Raw genomic sequence first — 15,899 nt, forward strand, 5'->3', positions numbered from 1 at the left:
GTGAGTACAGAGGCCACCTCATCAAGTTTTGATCTTCGGTAGTGCAATTTCAAGTTAAGGGGAATGTTCACGCATATGATGGTAGTAGTGAGGTGGTGCACCACCTTGCTGAAAAAATGAACTCATCTTCCTCTTCCTGGAGTTACAATTGAACGATTAACTGCGAAATTCCGGACACAAAAAGCTCTCTGAGGTTTCGATAGCGCCATTTTATAATAATGATATTTTTCAACAATTGTCAGTGCATACTATATGGCATGTCCCGCGCCGTGGCGTCGTCGTCTAAGGCATCCTGGCTAGGACTCGCGTTACGGAATGCTCGCTGGTTCGAATCCTCATGGGGGAAGAAATTTTCTCATAAAATTTCGGTTAGTGTATGGGATCGGTACCCACCCAGCATCGTGATGCACTTGGGGAGCTACGATAGGTAGCGAAAATCCGGTTTCGCAAACCAGCTATAACGGCTGGGAGGATCATCGTGCTAACCACACGATATCTCCATTCTGGTTGGATGATCGTTAACCTCTGCTTCGGCATGTGGACGTGAGGCCAGCAGCCGGCTGGTCGGTCTTGGCCCTTCATGGGCTGTAGCGCCATGGATGGATGCGACTATTTGGTGTACGCTTGATAAACTATTAAATATTAGCTGCCTATTCGGACTGCGTTTCTACAGCTTACACACTTTCCGAAATGAGCCATATTAAAATCGGAGCAATCATTTATGAAACGCTGTATTTCCGTGATACTAGGTCAGCACTGAACCATTTTTACGTAATGTTGTACAACTTAGTTGAGATAGAACTGAGTTCTTTAATCCCATTTTCGTTCGAAATTGATCTGCATTTAGCGATACTTTATGCAACTGGAATTTTATGATTTTCAGCCATAGAAGAACTATTAATAATTTACCGGTTTTCCTGTGACACAAGTATGCGATCTGATTTTCCGTACCTATATGTTTGAGAAACCGGGGAGTCCTGTATCACAAATACATACTTAAAAACTTGAATCAGCGATCATAATAAACGCACGTGTCATCGATGTTTGTCCACGGCTGTGTAATCATTTAATAAGCACCGACCCGTCCCTCGATGACCTCATCAAAGACAATATTTGAAGTGTCTGGAAGCGCGTGCCTTGTGTTGTTTTTCCCCTCACGCGTTGCTAGTCGTGTTTGCGAACACACCAATCACCACAACACTAGTTCGTAATTGGATCTCGTGTATTACTCCATATTAGGAGGCAGTTAGTTATCTCACCTCTTGTTTTTCGAGGCTGTCGTGCTAACTTGCAGTGATGAGTTGCTTTCGTTTATAAACGGCTGATTTTTGCACCAATAAAAGTTGAAAGGAAAGACCATACAAGGTGAGTAAAAAGTATGGAACACTGCTTATACCTTTTTTAATTTTTATTTTTTAAAGACATTCTGCCTATACAAAAGGTATAGAGATGAAAAAAGTAATATTTTGAACATGTTTAAAAAAACTGTTTTCCATTTAGCCTATAAAGAGTTTGCCAAGGAGTCTGTCTTTTTTAAATGAGATTACGTACTTATTTTTCCAATTTTTATTTTTCAAGTGTCAAAATGTACATATATATATATATATATATATATATATATATATATATATATATGGCTCCTACAAAATATCTTTCCGATTTCGAACACATGTAATTTACGTTCTATGAATCTGAGGTGCATGAAAAAACACTAATGGAAATGGAAACTCAAAAAGTTTAGTTGTGGCAACATTGTTTTCCTAGTTGTTTTCCTAGTGCCGTCCCATCCAGCTAGAGAGCAGTAGTGATCAATGCACAAAGAAGCAGTCATTGGCTGGCTGTTTTCATTCTGTATAATCGAAGCCCACACATCTTACCCTTAAGTTATATTTTGAATGATATGATTGAAATTAAGTGAAATTATATAAAATTAAGGAAAAAGTAGGGTGAATTGTAAAGCGTAAATTATATTTTATTTAACGACGCTCGCAACTGCCGAGGTTATATCAGCGTCGCTGTTGTGCCGGAATTTTGTCCCGCAGGAGTTCTTTTACATGCCAGTAAATCTACTGACATGAGCCTGTGCATTTAAGCACACTTAAGTCCACACCTGTGGAGTAACGGTTAGCGCATCTGGCCGCGAAACCAGGTGGCCCGGGTTCGATTCCCTGTCGGGGAAAGTTACCTGGTTGAGGTTTTTTCCGAGGTTTTTCCTCAAATCAATATGAACAAATGCTGGACAACTTTCGGTGCTGGATCCCGGACTCATTTCACCGGCATTATCATCTTCATCTCATTCAGACGCTAAATAACCTAAGATGTTGATAAAGCGTCGTAAATAACCTACTAAAAAAACACACTTAAATCCCATCGACCTGGGCCGGGATCGAACCCGCTACTTCGAGATTATTGGCGGAATAAAAGGTGTAATGTTAAGGGGAATGGGAGAGCCTCGAAAAAACTCTCTCCCTCCAATCTTGTGCACCATATGTCGCGCTCTAGTACTGAGATATATTGGTAGGTTATAGGGATATAGAGAGTAATGCAAGAGGAATTACAGTAGATTAGACAACCTAGGTGTTCATAATGTTAATGAAAGAATAGTGCATTATAAACAAGAATGACTGGCCACGTTCATCGCATGGAAACCAAATACTTTAAAAGACATTTCTTGGATATAGACGAGGACAAAGGAATATAGGTCGACCGTATATGGAACGGAAGAACCAAATTGGAGACGCATCTGACTAAAGCATAGAGGATAAAGAAGAAGGCGGTCAAAAGAGATTGTGGATTATTATTATAGGAGCGACTGACATTGATAAGAAGTGGAGACAAGTGCGTCTGAATTTCTTTGCGAGTGGTAGACTAGTCGTTGCTGGTCCTCAAGTGCAGGCATTACGCACCTGTCAGTTGTAAAGTGACTGCACACAACAATAAAACTGCGACGATGCAAACCGCTTGTAACTTTATGTCTTGCATAAAACAAATCACAGCGCAGACGTTCTCAGGACCTCTCAAATATTTTTTACCTCATCGCTTTTGTTTCTAGACAAACACAGGATTTGGAGGAGAAGCGGCGTTAGTAGTGTCGACATAGGCGCGTCACGAGAAAGCCGTGGGAATTCAGATTTGTTGTATTAAATTCGTCGTGTACGATGTTGACTTGGGTCTGAAGAGCTGCTGTCATATGTTGCTGCAGAATTTAGTTTTCACTATGACATGGGTTGCTTGTTGCGGAAACAAATGTTGCGTAATTTAATTATTTCTATGAGATGAAAGAATTTATAAACATTATGTTTACAAAAATCGGATTCACAGAATTTAATTTTCTGTACGATTATGAAAGAGTTGAGTTCATAAGCGTGGGTGTTACAGAAACCAGCTATTGTGAAGGTCGTCTTACCCAAATACTTCCTGCTTACTATATCGTTGTCCCGCTCGCCTTCCGTTGCCAACTTTACGAAACAATATTTTACTACATTTTTCACCATTCACCGCTAATGAATTCTATTAATTAATTATGTTGCGGATGGAAACAATTATTTTAGGTTAGATTAGGTTAATTATTTAACGATGAAAGAGTAATGGAACGGAGAATAATTCTCTCCGGCGCCGGGATTTGAACCCGGGTTTTCAGCTCTATGTGCTGATGCTTTATCCACTAAGCCACACCGGATACCACCCCGGCGTCGGACAGAATCGTCTCAGATTAAGCTCCAACTCTTGGGTTCCCTCTAATGGCCGCCCTCTGCACTACGTCATAGATGTCTATGAACGTAGAACCGAAGTCCACACATGTGCTGAGGTGCACTCGTTATGAGTGACTAGTTGGCCGGGATCCGACGGAATAAGCGCCGTCTTAAATCACGAAGTGATTTACGCATATCATATATATTATTTTAATGTACCGAAGTACATATCATATTTCCATGCAGATATTCTGCGTCATCTGTGGACTTCGGTCCTACGTTCATAGACATCTGTCACGTAGTGCAGAGGGCGGCCACTAGAGGGAACCCAAGAATTGGAGCTTAATCTGAGGCGATTCTGTCTGACGCCGGGGTGGTATCCGGTGTGGCTTAGTGGATAAAGCATCAGCACGTAGAACTGAAAACCCGGGTTCAAATCCCGGCGCCGGAGAGAATTTTTCTCCGTTCCATTACTCTTTCATCGTATGATGACGCAGAATATCTGCATGGAAATATCATATGTACTTCGGTACATTAAAATAATATATATTAATTATTTAATTTATTTAATTTAGTGCATTTCAGTTACGTAATATATTGCCCAGCATGTGCCAGCGCGCGTCGCCATATTCCTTCAATTCTTTAAAAAAATTGTGTTTTTGTTAAGATTGTATCTCATTTTTACTTTTATATGCAATAACAATTCATATTTTTCTACTGTCACAGTATGTTATTTATATGCTGCCAACACATTTTCCTATTTTTATTCCTCTAAAAAACACAATTCAAACCTCCAACTTATCACCTGTTTTACGGGGTTTTGTCGCAGTTCCATGCGATATTTAAACATTTTTTTGTAAGTTTATCAATATAATTTACATTTTTACAATCCTCATTCTTCAAACTTATAAAGATAAGATAAAGATAGCCTATTGTGTACCATGAAGGGCAAAGGCCCCCTTAAAAAAGGGAAAGCTCTATTTGTCTAACGTGATGAGCTAGTTCACGTTAGACGTGATATTTAAGTCTAAGAACTTGAATTCCTTTAACAATGGTTCTCTCACTGCCTTTCACAACTTCCTGTCTATGCACAAATGTCTCTCGAGTAGTTTCCACTTTCTTCTGTCTCTTGCATCTTGTTGACCTGCCTGTTCTCTGAAGAAGCTGCCCATCTGCGCCGAGGTCTGCCCTGAAGTCTCCTTCCTATGCGGGGTTCCCACATGGTAGCAAACTTATAGTCATGGAAAAAAAACAGTACTTTTGACAATTTTTTCTCTCTCAAAATCGCGAGTTAAGACGTTGTTCACAATCCCTCAGAAACCGTTATGGCAGAATTAGTTTCTTTGTGATACGAGAGAGTGTCTAAGAGCAGCATCTACGGAAATCCATTATTGTAGAGACTAATTTTCTCTGTCTCAAGAAATCATTTCTAAGTGTGTCTGTTAAGGTAACACAATATTTCACGATTTAATTTGTCTGTATTATGAAACATTTTATAAGCATGGTTGATAATATGTAGGCCTAAACAAGATATTGCAGAATTGAATTTTAAATGTGTTATGAAGGGATTTCTGAGTATGGTTGTTATAGAAACCGAATGTTGCAGGATTTACTTTTGAAGCTTCTAAACATGATTGTTATGGAAACCGAATGTTGCAGAATTTACTTTTGAAGTTTCTAAACATGATTGTTATGGAAACCGAATGTTGCAGGATTTAATTATGAAGTTTCTAAACATAGTTGTTATGGAAACCGAATGTTGTAGGATTTACTTTTGAAGTTTCTAAACGTGGTTGTTGTGGAAACCGAATATTGTAAGATTTACTTTTGAAGTTTCTAAACGTGGTTGTGATGGAAACCAAATGTTGTAGAATTTAATTGTATCTGTTATCGAAAGATTTCTAAGCGTGGTAGCTACGCAAATCATATGTTTCAGAATTCAATTTTCTTTTTGTTATGAGAGGATTTGTAAGCGTAGTTGTTATGGAAACAAAATGTTGCAGAATTTAATTTTATTAACGTGAATTTTATGGAAACGAAATATTGCAGAATTTAATTTTCTCCGTCTTATGAAAAGATTTCTAAGCGTGGTTGTTACGGAAACCGAATGTTGTAGAATTTAATTTTATGTAGCGTATGTTATAAAAGGATTCTTAATTGGGTTATTTTACGACGCTGTATGAACGTCTCAGGTTATTTAGCGTCTGAATGAAATGAAGGTGATAATGCCGGTGAAATGAGTCCGGGGTCAGCACCGAAAGTTACCCAGAATTTGCTCGTATTGGGTTGAGGGAAAACCCCGGAAAAACCTCAACCAGGTAACTTGCCTCGACCGGGATTATAAAATGATTTCTGTGCTGTTGTTACACAAAGAAAATGTACATAATTAAATTTTCTCAATACGTCACGTACACAACAAGTTGTTTCATAAATCAGTATATAACGTCTATATTACAATGCATGACAACAGAAACATAATATCAACGTACAATATGTAATAATATACGTTATGCTTTGTAACATAAACTTCATTCATGTTTTTAATATTTCCAATTCTTAATTAATTTTGACAATATAATATAGATTATCCTATTGACAATTACGCGTAGTTATATAAGTCTTGACATTGCTAGTATATGAATGAAACTCAGGATTTTATGTTGTAATTTTAATATTTATATTTGATATTGTCATTATGTCGTCCAAAAATATTGTAATTATAGTTATTTAGTATGTCCATATTGATACACAGTTATATATAGGCCTACTTATCACCTTGTAATAGTCTAGATATTGCTTCTATATATTAATCTGATAACACCAAAATTAATAAACACTCATAGCAATAAATGTTTGCATTTTATTGATTTAGTTCAACAAATATATGTTTCAGATTGAAAACTAAAACCGTATGTGATTATACAATAGGCCTTTAAGTAAATTATCGGAACATTAAACATGAATTGTAAAAAAAGAAAAAAACCGATAGTAGTACTGTTCACCTCTTTTTATGCTAATGTAATATACGTCTGTTTCTGATTTTTTCTCCAAAATGTTCCAAGTTTCTTCAATAAATAATAACCTACGGAGTGAGAGAAGTGACTAAGAGACTTGGAGCTAGCATAGTTTCTTACCCACTGCCCCATGATCCCTTGCAAGGATGTTCGCTCGTGTGCTTTAAATTTATCATTTCTCCTTTGTACCTGATGATTTTGATCGATTTCTATTCTCATTATGCATATCTTATCCTGATAGTATCTATAAAAAACAAAGAGAGAGCATGAAGCTAGTGCGACAGTTATGACTCCATTCTCCATCTGCTTTAAAAGAGATCGTACAGTATAAACATCTCCATTATTACAGCCTTCTTGTCTACTTCGTTCTGTGCGCGTCTTGCAAACATTCAAACACCACACAACTTCAAATGAAATAACAGAAATATGATTAAAGATTCTAAAATAAGCAATATTTCGACTCCTAAATAATATTCCGAACACAAATTAATTGCTTTAAATTCTCATTAACCACGTTGCCACGTACAAAACAAAAACAGCTGACTGCATTCAACTGGAAATAAATTGTACATCATGGGGAAATAGCGGCCATATTCATATACTTTCTTTTATCTCGCTTAGGTGTAATACACTCTATTCTGTTTTTTATACTTACAAGTTTTATCAACAGTAATCTCACTAGAGATTTTGATTTATCTAGAGAAAATCAAAACTCGAGTGGGATTTAATTGACTATTACACGATTAGAAGAAAGTATATAAAGATTAGAAGCAACGAAGTACTCCAGTACAATAAAATATTAATTGACTTGCGAAAATACAACTGCCTTCAAATGTATTATTGTACCATCTCAACATTACAAATATTACGCTAGGTGCATGCTAGATGACAGTAGTGTGTTATGATTAGCTGTTATCTTGCTATCAGTTGTGCCAACTATGGAATCTTCATTGAACTCTTAGACGATTACTAGCAATGCCTTCTCGATCTAGATCACGATGGCAGTGTTACTAGTCAAGAAGGCTTTGTTGATTCTGTTTCATTTTTATTAAAACAGTTGCATTCCACTTCAATTATCCGAATCCCAGTAATCAACGTCACTTGACAGACGATTTTCAATAGATCTTAATATTAAACAATCTCTGATACGTGACTATCCATAATATCATTTAGCAGAAGCTATAACATAACCTCAATAATATATACAAGTGTTAGAAAAGTTTTAATTAACGACGATGACATAAAAAATAAACATGAATAATTTTAAAAGGAATAATTATTGAATGTACAATTTTCAAATTTGAATGTTTTAGTGGTTGGTGGTTCAGTTGATGTTATATTGGACATGGACGTAAAAGATGTGGAACTCGTTGATGTAGGCCTACATGGTGTATTACTCAATTTATTCAAGATTTCCGAATGGTGCTCTTTATTTATTTGTAAATAGGATTTCAGGGAAGATGCACAGGTATGACCAGTGATCTTTATTAATTCTTATTCTTGAATGCCAGTGCGAGTCATATTTGAATGTGCTGTGCATCGACTGGAGTGGTTTGTAATTTTCTGTTTTTTTTTTTTTTTTTTTTGACGTCCAGACCAGCGCAGTTTGAAATGTTGGCAAACAAAGAAACAAATGCTAGAGACGCGATAAAATTAAACAAATGCTAGGGACGCGATAAAATTAAACAAATGCTAGAGACACGATAAAATTGTGCGATAAGCAGCCATGATTGGTTGAAATACGTCCTTTAGTACCGTTTTATTGGTCAAAAGTAGTATGACGTAGTAAAAGTGTAATAGTCATTCTAAAATTGCAGCATTAAAATGACATTTTTATATTTCATACGTGAGTCCCTCCTTGAGTAAACCTAACGAGCCGCCACTGCTATGTTTTCGAGGTAGGCAGATGCCAGATTGTGAACTTAACTTTTCCATAATGCACATTTGGCGCTTTAACTAATGACTGGGCTCCAATATTAAGTCTTCCTTTGACAACCTTCGGCTCTCTTCGTAGGAGGTGGATTCACTCACCTTCAGTGCTTCGAGCTGTATAGACGGTGTTAATGAATAATTCCTCTTCTGTCTCGACGGTGTGGACTTAGGTTTAAGACCGTAAACTACGTTGAATTGTTTTCGATCTAACACTAGAGGAGAGTACAGTAGGATTACCGTGTTGTGAAGTCGGCATGGTAAGACTTACCAGATATTTCAAGACAACACTAAAGGTAGGCGCCCACTTACCGGAACGGATCCGTACGGCGCGTTCGGATCCTTTACATTATTTTAAATGGAGCATCGCCCACTTGGCCGTATCGCCTCTGTCCGCATGACCGGATTCCGATCAGAATTCTTGCCAGAGAATTCTAAATGGATTTCTGTACGGTCCAAGATCGAAATAGAGAATGTAATGGCAAATATATCGATTGCAAGGCCTCCAATCGCGGTAATATTGAAGGTATAATGAAATGGATGAACTTCGCCTATCAGGAGGACATAATCTTCGCATTTTTTAAGCAATTTCGGAATCTTTTCTGTGCCAGTATGTAGTCTATCTGGTATCTGCTTTCGTCCCTTGGGCATGTCCATGTGCATCTTCTTCCTTTATATTGTTGGAATAATGTATTTGCAACAAACATTGCATTTCTTTTACAGAAATTCACCAAAGATTCTCCTCTGTCATTTCTTCTTCCCAATCCATATTTTCCAACTGTTCTTCCCTCTTGACCTCCTACTACTGCGTTCCAGTTGCCCCTTAGGATTAAGCATGCTCCCTTCTTCTCCTTCTCAGCTATCTCTTCTATCTTGCCATAGCTTTCTTTCACTTTCTCGTCTGCTAATCCACTATGTGGCATATAAACTTACACTAGCACGTAGTCCATTTTCTTCCCTAGTAGTCTCACCATTATCATCCGGCCATCTGCATAACACACTGATATCACTTTGTCTTTCACACGTGGTTCCAGTAATAACCAACACCGTGACTTCCTTTGCAGTCATCATTTGAATAAATCACCTAAACTCATCACTCACCAGCTCACCACTGTTTTTCAATAGGCTCTATTCAAATCTACGAAAGTTTGAAGAATTCATAGCGACACTTAAATCGACTAAGGTTACTGTTTGGATTTTCCTGGGGTTCTCCCGTTTCCCTTATAGGCATCAACACATTTATTCAACCTCTTCGTTCCATTACTAACCTAGGTACGAATATATTCTTCAGCATTTTTCCTATGATCAATCGGCGATATGCACAGGAGGCTAGTTCAGGCGTATGTGGGTTATCTTCATTTATCCCTGATACACAGCGAGTCTTAGTGAGTCGACCAGTGTGGGTGACGTTGCACCTAACTGAGAGTCAAAACAATGGAATCAGAGAATAGTCTAAAGTATTGGATTTTCACGGCATCCCATAATAAATGAATAAATAGATAGATAGATAGATAGATAGATAGATAGATAGATAGATAGATAGATAGATAGATAGATAGATAGATAGATAGATAGATAGATAGATAGATAGATAGATAGATAGATAGATAGATAGATAGATAGAATGGTAAGTGTGTAAACATACATAAGTAAATAAATAAGTAGATAAATAAATAGAAAATATTAAGTAAATAACCAAGTAGGAAAAAGTAAGCAAATAAATAAGTAGAAAACAAATAAGTAAATAAATAAACAACAATTAAGTAAATAAGTAGATGAACAATAAGTAAATAGACAAATAAATAAATAAATGGAATGGTAAGTAGGTGACAGACAGATAAGTAAATAAATTAAATAGATAAACAAATAAGTAGAAAAACATTAAGTAAATAAATAAGTAGAAAAAGAAAATTAAATAAATAAGTAGAAAAAACATTAAATAAATAAATGAGCAGTAAAACAAATAAGTAAATAAAAAGTAGGTGAACAAATAAGTAAATAAATAAGTAGAAAAGCAAATAAATAAATAAATAAATAAATAAATAAATAAATAAATAAATAAACAATTAAGTAAATAAGTAGTGTAAATACACAAATAAGCAGATAAATGAATAAGTAAATAAACAAATAAGCAAATACATTAATAAACCAACCAGCCTAACCAAGCAAGCAACCATCATCAACTAAGCAAACCAATGCATGATAGTGCTTCTGCATAGCGTTGTCCGCGATCGGTTTATTGATGTTTAAAATTAATTAATGATATTTTAAAAGGAATAATTACGTATTACTGTGTGTCAATGTAATTAAATAACTGTTAGCAAATGCGCATTAATTTGGAATATTTTTCCTTTTGGATTTAAGGCGCGTGAGCTTACACGTAGACCAATTCTCGATCACTTTAGTCACTGGTTCATACTGAAGGTTGAACCTGCTGTTTTTCACACCTTGAATTATCAATCTGGGCCTCGGGGTTGAATTATTAAAGTGTAGCACTTGCGTCTTGAGCCGATGTTGCGCAGAATTGTTGCCTAGGCAACGCCCGCGCCCGCAGAGAGGGAAATTTAAATGAAACCGTATCAGAAGCTGTTACAGGTAGATCTCTAATTTCAAGGCAGGGGGCAGCCTAATCTAGCCCCCTGGGCAAGCTGCCCCAATCAGACAACAGCAGGGATGGGTAAAGTATGTTGTTCTCTTTCTGAATATAATAGCTTCGAACCCCGCCACTCCTCTTTATTGCGATGTTACATCTCAATTTTTTCTCTCCTGTCGACATTCCGATAATTATTAAATGTAAGGCTCTTGCCTTGAGATATGCACCCTTCTAACGGTCCGTCAGAAAAGACAAATGGAGGATTAAAGCTATTTTCTACTTTGTCAACTGTTCCGGAGTTTGATCACGAGAGAATCTTATATGATATATGACTGTTAAAGTCAGGCTTTCTACTTCCTTGCTATTATTCGTTTTTGCGTTTTAGGTTAAGTTTCCTCTAACAATGTCATTCTACTTTTGCTCCATAGTATTCCCATCGAATTTAAATAACTTCTATAAGGCATTCACGCCATGAATATTAACGTGCAATCCCCGTGCTCCGACCTAAAGGCAACTGTAAAAATAGGCATAGAGATATCGGCTCCAGTTGAAACCTATCAGCAGTTGATCATTAGTAAATACCCACAATATTGGAAATAGTATAAGTGTGCACGGGATATACAATAGGTACGTGCCCTTCAGTATAGACTCTGCTCACAATCATAACAAATAATGTGCACTACAGGGTTACCCTAAATCAGGTTTCTTACTCCTAAACAAGTACAGTACACTTCAGTTCAGCAATTATTTATTTAAATGTAGGCTACATTTATTACAATGATTACAATAAGAAAACTACAAAAATACATATTAAATGTAATAGAAACAAAGATACATTAAAAAACTATTACATACATAAAACAAGAATGAACATGTCAAATACCTTAAATAAAGTCGCTGTACCTATGAAACAGTAATATTTTGAGTTAAAAATTTACAGCAAAGATTATTATAATAATGGCTTAAACATTTCGTTATGAACAGTACCTATGTTACTGTAATACCAGTATTTTAAATTGAACATTTACCGCAAAGATTATTATAATAGAGACTTAAATATTTTATTAAGAGTAGTGCCTGTGAAGCAGTAACATTATATATTAAAAGTTCACACTGAAGACTGTCTTTATTCTTCTATAATATACAGCACAGCCCTACTCTTGAAATCATTCTTTTATGTGTGTATGTGTGTGTATGTATGTGTGCTTTCCTTGATGCGGGCTTCACATTTTCTGTTTTCAACATCACGCGGCAATGCTCTTCTTCAAGTCATTGGCTCATTGCACAAACTCCCGTACTCACTGAACTTCAAAAGTTAGGGTCTAAGATTCCGGTCTCTAGTCATTAGTCACTACCTACTTCAGTACTTACTCACCTATCTATCCTCCCCCTATCTTACAGAACTAGGTCCACCCCAGTTCAGTTAATTTACGGCTTATCTCTAAAGGCTGGTTCACAATAAACCGGGAACGGAATTGTGAACGCTCACATTTAAATACATTTATTTTAACATTATTTCCGTTCTCGTTTTCGTTCCCGGTTTATTGTGAACTAGCCTTAAATGGAACTAGGTTTCGGTACTAGGTACATTCTCCAAAATTTATGCTGATTATGGTGTTTGTAGGATTGCTGTTCTTTCGGAATTCAGTTTCTCTGTCATGTTGATTCTAAATTTGCTCCATATCATTCTCAACGACTTTCATTAGGCTAATATCTGTACTTAATAAAGAATTCAGTCCACCATCAAGAATTCAGTCCATCCTTTCACTCATGTGTCTGCTTATTTATCTTCTTTCAAAAATTGAAAGTAATTTATTAATATAATGACTGAATTACAATTATTGTAGTTCAATCATTATGTCAATGAATTACTAAGCTAATAAACTACCAGTAAACAAGTCAGTCAGTAGAGAATGAAGTCAGTTGATAAGTCATCTATAAGTCAATCATTAAGTCAGTCAATAAATAAATCAGTCATTTAGTAAGCAAGTCTGTTAGCTGGTAAATTGGCCATTAGTGTCTTTGTTGACGTATTGTTTCCAATAAGTTGGTAAATAATATACATAAACTATTTGAGTTCCGTCTCAAACTTATCCAACATTAATTTATTAAAATACAAAATATTGTCACATATTATAAAGGGACAAACGTTTTCTACTTACAAAAGTCATCATTCAGGTCGAAAAGAACCACTTAAGAACACAATGTTATGGCAGGCTATATTATTTTACATTTTGCATGTTGGTTATGTATAGTATGTTTTATGCGCCTTAAAAGTATATATCATAAGCAGCTTAATAGATATATACATATCTTGAAGGACTGATAAAATTGAAATTAAATATTAAAAACATTAAAATTATAGTGATGCTGCTGTTGAACATTTTAAATATACAATATATACGAGTATGTGAAGATGAACATTAATACAATTAAATTTAATTAAAATTATGTTAAGAGAGGCTCAAGCTCGAGGCGACCAATCTACATGTTAACCCTTAAACTGGCAAAACTTCATTTCTCACACTAGTTTATTAAACCGTGTCGGACTGTAAAGAAAACAACTATCGCAATGTGTATGTTGTGCAATATTATAGTACTGTGAAATTTTAATTTTCCTATTAATTTTATTTTCTATTGTTCCATTAAAATTATAGCGTATAGATTATTAACCTGTTGTATCCTATGAGATACATTGCCAATTTAAGGGTTAATCAGTCCGTCAGTCATTCAGTCAGTCATTCTGCCTACCTGTTAGTCTGCCGGTTAGCTTCCTGCCTGTTAGTATGTCAGACATTGTCTGTCTCCTTGTTGGTCAGTCAGTGTCTATTACTTATTCATCCATCTCTTACTCAGATAAGTCAAGTAGAGCGTTGGTACGTTAAACCAAAGGTTCCGGGTTCGATACCTGGCCCCGGAACAATTTTTCCCTCGAAATTATTCAAATCATCTTTACAGGGAGTTATACCTGAAAGCTTGATTTGCATAATACACGTCACTGTTCGTTAACAGACAGCCACAATTTAAGTCACACAGAGTTAGTGTGCATTAAACGTTGGTTGCTTGATGGTTGTCAGCCCACTTTGAGGTCTGTGGATATAGAGGGAAAAATTGGATCGGTGTCTGGTAGAGTTCCCGGGTAGCTCAGTTGGCAGAGCGTTAATACGTTAAACCAAAGGTCCCGGGTTCGATACCTGGCCCCGGAACAATTTCTCCCTCGAAATTATTCAAGTCAAGTCAAGTCAGTCTGTTAACGAATTAGTTGACCAATTAGAAGCCAAGTCAATCATTCTGCATACCTGTTAGTCAGTTCGTCTTTCTGTATCTTAGTCTGTCTGTCATTAATTAATTAATTAATTCATTCTGCCTGCCTGTTTGTCTAACTGTCTTTCAAGTTAGTAATTATGCCTGTCTATCAGGCATTCTGCGTACTTGAAAAAAGATGTATTTTGATTTTCAGTCATTTAATAACATAATAATTTATCTAGCAAGTATTGGAAGAGGTAGTATTAGTAGCAGTACAGCAGTAGCAGCAGCAACAGTAGTAGTAGTAGTAATAGTAGTAGTAGTAGTAGTAGTAGTAGTAGTAGTAGTAGTAGTAGTAGTAGTAGTAGTAGTAGTAGTAGTATACCTTTTAGTCGTCAGTGAGTGATTTAGTCAGTTCTCTGTTGGGTTGTTGTAGGGACCGACAGGATTTGAACCTGGGTAACCATAAGATTTTTGGTGATTAAAGGAATTGACGACATTAAGATATGTGGATCATATGAGGAGACAAAGAGGAAGGCAGAAAATAGGAATGACTGGAGAATGCTGGGTTTGCACTGAAAAACCTGCCCTTGGGCAGAACACTATGAATGAACGAATGAATGAATGAATGAATGAATGAATGAATGAATGAATGAATGAATGAATGAATAAATGAATGAAAGGATGTAGGACAGCTTTTCTCCTAGTATTCCGGCTTTAGCTGTTATTTTCATTCATTTCTTTATTTATTTATTGCCATCTTATCATCATAATATGATCTGCTCCACATTACCTCTGTAGTTGAAGACAGCAAGCATTAAGTGGAGAATTTCTATTGTTGCTCTTTGAGCATAGGATTGTATTAGTCTCCTAACGCGAGAGTATAAGATCCCACGATGATATCCGGACGTTTTTAGGTCTTCATTTGTTTACTGGGCTGGTAGTTGTCTCACCGCGTGACACAGAAATAAATATCGCTGAGTCATTTCGGGGGAGCCGCCCGGTTCACACCCCTGGACTCTTTGATGTTTAGCACGCAGACGCTAAGTATGTTGTTCCTATCTGCCCCGATCCATCACTACAAACCCACATGACCTCAAATCGTACACATTTACTTCCATGAAATTATAACGACTCTCTTTTATTTCTGTTTTTTTAAAGAACGATATCAGAGCCACCTACGTTCAGCTTTCGGAGTATCTCGCCAGAGGACTAGAACAGTTCAAACATGCAGTGGAGAAATAATTTATACGGTTAAAGATTTCATATCATCATTTCACTGTAGTTAATGACTGTTAATGTGAAGGATGCACCACCTCCAGTAAAATGAATAGTTTCTTGTCAGCCTTGATGTATGATAATGCTCTACTCTTATAAACGGCTATCAGATTATGTCTGATGAGAGGGTATAGTATGCAGTTCTTT

The 15,899-nt window shown here is 36.3% G+C and overlaps 1 non-coding gene across 1 annotated transcript; it reads right to left on the minus strand.

The window, feature by feature from the left end:
- Positions 1-3,607: 3,607 nt before the first annotated feature.
- On the minus strand, positions 3,608-3,679 carry TRNAY-AUA (transfer RNA tyrosine (anticodon AUA)). Its single transcript has one exon. It is a non-coding gene; the product is annotated as a tRNA-Tyr (tRNA).
- Between the last annotated feature and the right edge of the window lie 12,220 nt (positions 3,680-15,899).

The sequence above is a fragment of the Periplaneta americana genome, chromosome 9 (genome assembly GCF_040183065.1).
Source record: "Periplaneta americana isolate PAMFEO1 chromosome 9, P.americana_PAMFEO1_priV1, whole genome shotgun sequence".
Classification (NCBI taxonomy): Eukaryota; Metazoa; Arthropoda; class Insecta; order Blattodea; family Blattidae; genus Periplaneta; species Periplaneta americana.